General features: G+C 40.5%; 1 pseudogene; it reads left to right on the forward strand.

Annotated features, from left to right (window-relative positions):
• The first annotated feature begins 797 nt into the window (after window positions 1-797).
• On the forward strand, window positions 798-6,088 carry LOC121823254 (cytochrome c oxidase subunit 6A1, mitochondrial-like; annotated as a pseudogene).
• Window positions 6,089-6,296: the final 208 nt, after the last annotated feature.

Consider the following 6,296-nt stretch of genomic DNA (forward strand, 5'->3'; position numbering starts at 1 on the left):
ACTCAGAATTACTCTGACTCAAAATTCTTTTATGTGATGTTTGGCCATCTCACTTGGTCTCAGACTTGGTCATGCGTGGGTTTGTGAAAGCTGTCTTTTCAGGGCTAGGTATTAAAGAACAGTACTTTTTCCTCTATTGGTGAGTGGAAAAACCATGTCTCAACATTACTGGAGTATACCAATACATTTGGTTTCTCTAAAAGGAAACACAGATAAGTACAGGCATTATACTTTCTTTCAAGTTTTAGAATATTGATTTTATCTACCATAGCCAGCATGTAGCTCTAAAATTATAGCCTTTTCTATTTTCACAGCAATTACATCCTTATTTTATATTTCTTTTCACTTCGAAGAATATTTGCAGACTGTAATAAGATCAAAATGTATGAAAAACAGAAATTTTTCATTTTTTCCTTTTCTATAAAAATCAAAAAGGGGCACATTTTGTGTAATTACCAACAAATGTTTATTACTAATGACGCATTTTTAGTAGTGACTTTGTGTGCCTTCTTTATAAGAAATAACTACCTAAGAAAGACAAAAGTGTCAGTTACGCACTGGAGAGATGGCTCATCAGTTAAGAGCACTTGACTGCTTTTGCAGAGGACCTGGGTTCTATTCCCAGTACACAATGGCCGCTCACAACCATTTATAGCTCCAGTTCGGGCATCTGATGCTCTCTTCTGACCTCTGCTGGCACCAGGCATGCACACAGTGTACAGACATACATTGAGGCAAAGCACTTCTCCACATAAAATAAAACAAATAAAATAAATCTAAGAAGAAAACAATTGAAAATGTATCAGCGAGGATCCAAGGAGCTAGAAACTCTCGCACCGGTATGAATAACAGAAACGGTGGTTTTCCCACAAACAGACTCAGAGAATCACATGCAAGGCTAGGGTATGAGAGAACTCAGGGTTTCAGGCTAGGCTAAAAACAAACATCCACACCCATTCTGGGTATTACAGGCAGATTGACACCATCTAGTATCAGAGAGGGATCTTGTCCTCCAGCAAACCAGCCCTAAGGACTTATTGGCCATGCTGTTTGTTTGTTGTTACTTTTGTGAACTTGACACAAGATAGAGTCATCTGGGAAGGAAGGAAAGAAGGGTCTCTATCAGACTGGCCTGTAGGCAAGTCTGTGGGGCATTTTCTTGACTAATGATTGAAGTGGGAGGGCCCAGGCCTCTATGGGTAGTGACACACCCCTGGACAGATTCCCGATGGTTTGAGAACCAAGCTAAAAGTTGGGCGGTAGTGGTGCATGCCTTTAATCCCAGCATTTTGGAGGCAGAGGCAGGCAGATCTCTTGTGAGTTCGAGGCCAGCCTGGTCTACAGGGCAAGACCCAGGAAAGGCACAAAGCTACACAGAGAAACCCTGTCTCGAGGAAAAAAAAAAAAAAAAGAAGCCATAGTTAGTTAGCAAGGCAGTAAGCAGCATTCCTCCATGGTCTCTGCTTCAGTTCCTGCCTCCAGGTTCTTGCCTTGAGTTTCCGATTTGATGGACTGAGATTTGAGATATGTAAGCCAAATAAAGCCTTTCCTCCCCAAGGTGGTTTTGGTAAATGTTTTTATCACAATAACAGAGAAGCAAACTAAGACACTGGACAAATAGGGTCACATATTTATTTCTTACCAATTATCAGCAACAAGTTGACTACCAATTTGTACACAGTGATGGCTTACATAGTATGGATTAATTAAAATTTAGAGGTGATTAGGCCATTGTCCTCTGAATCCACTGAACTAATTTGTACTCTGCCGTTCATGAGTTGTCTGTAATGGAATAATAAACCACCCAGATTGCAGTGCTTAGCAACTGCTGTTTATTGGGCTCATAATTTCAGAGTCAGCAATTTGGGCTAGATTGTTCTGGATGGTAATTTGAATTGGTATGTCTCCACATGTGAGGTCAGCTATGGGTGCTAGGGGCTCAGCTTTTGGAGGTAAAGTGGCCATCCATTGGAGCTCTTGGTTCTCTTTCAGAAGGACAACCATCTTGTAGAAGTGTAGCTTCAATGCATACAGGCAAGCTCAGCATCTGCATTGTGAAGTGTGTTAATGCCCCCATTTCCATTTCCATTAAAGCCATTTCCAAGAGTCATGACTCCCTAGACTCAAAAACTGGGCACATCCCCACTCTAATCTTTGATGACAAGATCATGCTATGTAGCTAAAGTTAGCCTCAGGCTGGAGAGTGCTGGGATTGTAGATAAGTGCGGCCACATCCAACCTCATCAACTACTCCTCGAAGGAAGTAGTTAGGTTTTGGGCCATGTTTTCATGCGTCTCATTGAGTTTGCCATTGTCTGTTTGGCAAGTTTTATTTAAAGATTATTAGAAGAAAAAAATATTATGCTTTCCTTGCCTTTCCCTTTAGATGACCCACTTTAACACTGCTTTAGATAATAGTCTAAGCAAATTTTAGGTGATTTCTAGGTATCTAATATTTGGGAATTTTTTCCTTTGGCAATACGTATGCTTATAGGATCTACCGCAGTATTTTGCAACATAAAAATATTTGGTAAAGAAGCTCAACACCTCGGCTCATTGTCTAATGAAGAGCTTAGAAAGCTGAAACACTTCTGGAGATTTCAGAGAATCGGCCAACATGCTTAGATTATTAGATTATGATGTATAAGATGTTCTAGAGAAGCTGGGCAGTGGTGGCGCACGCCTTTAATCCCAGCACTCGGGAGGCAGAGCCAGGCGGATCTCTGTGAGTTAGAGGCCAGCCTGGGCTACCAAGTGAGTTCCAGGAAAGGCGCAAAGCTACACAGAGAAACCCTGTCTGGAAAACCAAAAAAAAAAAAAAAAAAAAATGTTCTAGAGTAAGATTAAGGTACTTGGTAATAACCAAATCTCCATTTTTAAGAGTGGCTGTGTCTCTGTAGTTGTATAAACTGAGAGATGCATAGGGTTATTCAGTTTGTTGTTCAATCATTTAGCAATTTAATATCAAAGTTGGAACAGAATCTGAATTCTAGTCTAAATTCTCCACTGAACTATTTTTATTGTTAAAATTTGGCTATTTAGTAAACAAATTGTTTAACCCCCAAACCAACTAAAACCAAGTAAGTAAAGAACACCTTTAAGCCTTAAAAGTCGATTTAGGAATTTTATGAAGTTTTCTTGGAAGAGAGCCGCTATGGACCACCTCCCAGAACCCCTCCTTTTGTGTTACATGCAGTTACAACAGTCTGGGAGGGTAACTTAGAAGAATGTAATATGTCTGAGTGCCCATTGCAGAAACCAGAATTTTGCTGCATATGGTATTTTCTCCCACATCAATCCCCTACTTCAAGGATTTTCCAAACCAATCCTTGGAAAAACTTGTTAACTTGGAGATTCATAGAGCAATAAAATGGTTTATTGAGATTGGCTGAGCCTGCACTCTATGGAAGCCATTGCACTGAACAACTAACGTAAGCATAAAATATACATCATAAAACACAGAGCTATTCTGACACAGTTATAATGAATATTCATTTTTACTTCTTCTGTAGTTGCAAAATGGTGGCGGCGGCTGGGCCGGGCCCTCCCAAAGGTGGGGCGGCCCATGTTGAGTGGTGCCAACGGAGAGGTAGGTTCAGCTTGAATGTGGAAGGCCCTCACCTAGTTCATGGAGCTGCCCAGGGTGGGAGTGAGCATGCTCAACACCTTCCTGAAATTGTGGCATGGAGAGCACCAGAGACCTGAGTTTATTGCCTACCCCCATCTCCACATCAGGACCAAGCCTGTAGCTAGCATTTTCCTGCTCCTGCCTGGCCCAGGATCAGGACAAATCTCTCTCATCCACCAGTACCGCAGCCGCTCAAACCCAACCAAGTAAACACACAGAGACTTACATTACTTACAAACTGTATGGCCGTGGCAGGCTTCTTGCTAACTGTTCTTATATCTTAATTTAACCCATTTCTATTAATTTATAAGTTGCCACATGGCTTGTGGCTTACCAGTGTCTTAACATCTTCTCATGGTGGCAGCTGACAGCATCTCTCTGCCTCAGCCTTCCACTTTCCAGAATTCTCTTCTCTGCTTGTCTCACCTATACTTCCTGCCTGGCTACAGGCCAATCAGCATTTTATTTATACAGAACAATAGCCACAGCACTTCTCCTTTTCTTTTTTTTTTCCAAAAAGGTTTTAACTTTCACATAGTAAAATTACATATAACAAAACAATTATCAAGCAAGAATTGCAGTTACAATATTAAAGAAGATATCTATCTTATATTTGTGAGTCTAAGGTTTTATGTCTAACTTATCTTTTATCATAACTGAGGAAATTATAACTCTAGTCTTCAACTACATCAAAGATCCCAGAAGGATATTCTATTACCTGAGAAACAGGAGAAGGATGCAAGCAACTTTCGGGAGTCTTGGAGGGTAGACAGAGACAGCTGGTAGCCTGGACAGTCATCTAACGTTCCTTTGTGAAATTGTGGCATCTGTCTTTAGCCCACAGGCCTAGAGTCTCTCAGTCACTTTTCTCAGTGTCCTGTAGAAAGTCTGGAAGGTTACTCTGTGAAGCAGGAACCTGAAAGACCATTTTTGCCAAGCAAAGTTCAGTGGTCACCTTCCTATGGGTCCTGCATGTCCAGTTGATCAAGCAGTCCAGGCAAGAACAGTTTCTTGCTCAAATGGCTATTTTTGCCAAGAAGAAGATAAACTCTATATAGAGTGTCTTTTATGCCCATCCTCCTCTCTGAAGTAAATCCCGTGCTGCCAGGAGCAGACAGGTCTCACTGTCCAGAAAGTCTAAATTTTTAAAACATTTTAAATGCCATATTCTGTAGGTCTTTGAAGTATTTGAAGATTACCTATTTATCTGAAATATATTTATGTATACCTAGAAAACTTAACTAACATGGATACAAGCATGATTATCATAGATGACTAATTATTAATCTATTTCTTAATTATCCATTACAATTTTAAATGAGCTGTACAAACATAATACCTTAAACAAAAGTAGAAATATACATACAGTATAACAAAAGTAGAAATATACATACAGTATAACAAAATTAACTTTAAATTTGTATCAATAAACTAAAATCCATACCAATGTAAAACATTTTAAACAAGCTGCTCTTTAAAAGTAGGTTTAATAATCTACCCTTTCATCCTATCATATCTATATCATATCCCCTTATCTTCTTTAGAAAGAGATTGCATTTATATTTAACCTGCTTTAAATAAAAATATTGGTTTTTCTCTGCCCTACACCAGATGGCTCTTCTGATATGGGACACAAAAATCTCTTAACCTTTTCTTTTAGTAGTATGCTTGGGTTTAGAGAAGGAGTGAGCCAATTCCATCTCCAAAGCCAGCTTGGTATATTTGGGAATTTGGGCGTAGCTTCTCTTACTACTTCCTGCTGGAGGGGGGCGCTGTATCTTATGGGAACACAAAGAAAATTTTAGGATTATGGAGTAGTCCATGAGGGTGTATTGTCTGAACCAGTTGCCTTGAAACCATTCTGGATGTTGGATCATCATGGTGTCATCGGAGACCTTTCAGGGGGTCTTAGCTGGTCAAACCTGATGTATCTTAATCTGGAACAAATCCATAGCCTCTGGCTTTCTGTGGAAACAAAAGCAAAGCCTCCTTTCCAAAGCAACATATCCTTAGATCCAAATTTTGAAGTCAAGGTACCTTTAAAATATACATATAAATATGTTGGTTTGACTCTGCTGCCTTTACAATCAAATGTCTCTCTGCAGTTAAAAATCCCAAAGACAAGTAAGAGCAAGCATAACTAAAGAGCAGTAGAGTGGGCTGGAACAGCGCTGATGAGGCGCTCTGCCCGCCTCCCAGGAGACTCAAGTCCTCCTCAAAGGTTGAAGGGTCACAACTACCTGATGTGTCACACTCAGGCTGATGAGTGGGCACCAAAAGGGCCATAGTCAGGAAAGGTAGGGAATGTGTGGAGCTACTGCCAGGAACCACTGGGGAAAAGATGTAAGAGAAGGTTGGGGGGTGGGGGTCCATACCCTGTTCCACAACCCTCATGTGAACCCACTTCCAACTGGCTAGGAAGACCAGTAAAGAGAACCTGGACCTTCCCCCAGACAGCAAGGGACCACAGCAGTGATTTGGACCATTACTCTGTGTGTGGACCATGAAAGCGCATCTTTCCTTGTACCAAATGGTGACCATTACACCAATCTTCCATCCCTTTGCTCGTAAGAGGAGATGGCTTAAATAAATAACTTAAACTTAATTTTTTTTTTTTTTTACTTCTTCCCTTCCCATTTCAAACTGACTAAGCCTGGAATGATCTGTA

The sequence above is a fragment of the Peromyscus maniculatus genome, chromosome 16, assembly GCF_049852395.1.
Source record: "Peromyscus maniculatus bairdii isolate BWxNUB_F1_BW_parent chromosome 16, HU_Pman_BW_mat_3.1, whole genome shotgun sequence".
NCBI lineage: Eukaryota > Metazoa > Chordata > Mammalia > Rodentia > Cricetidae > Peromyscus > Peromyscus maniculatus.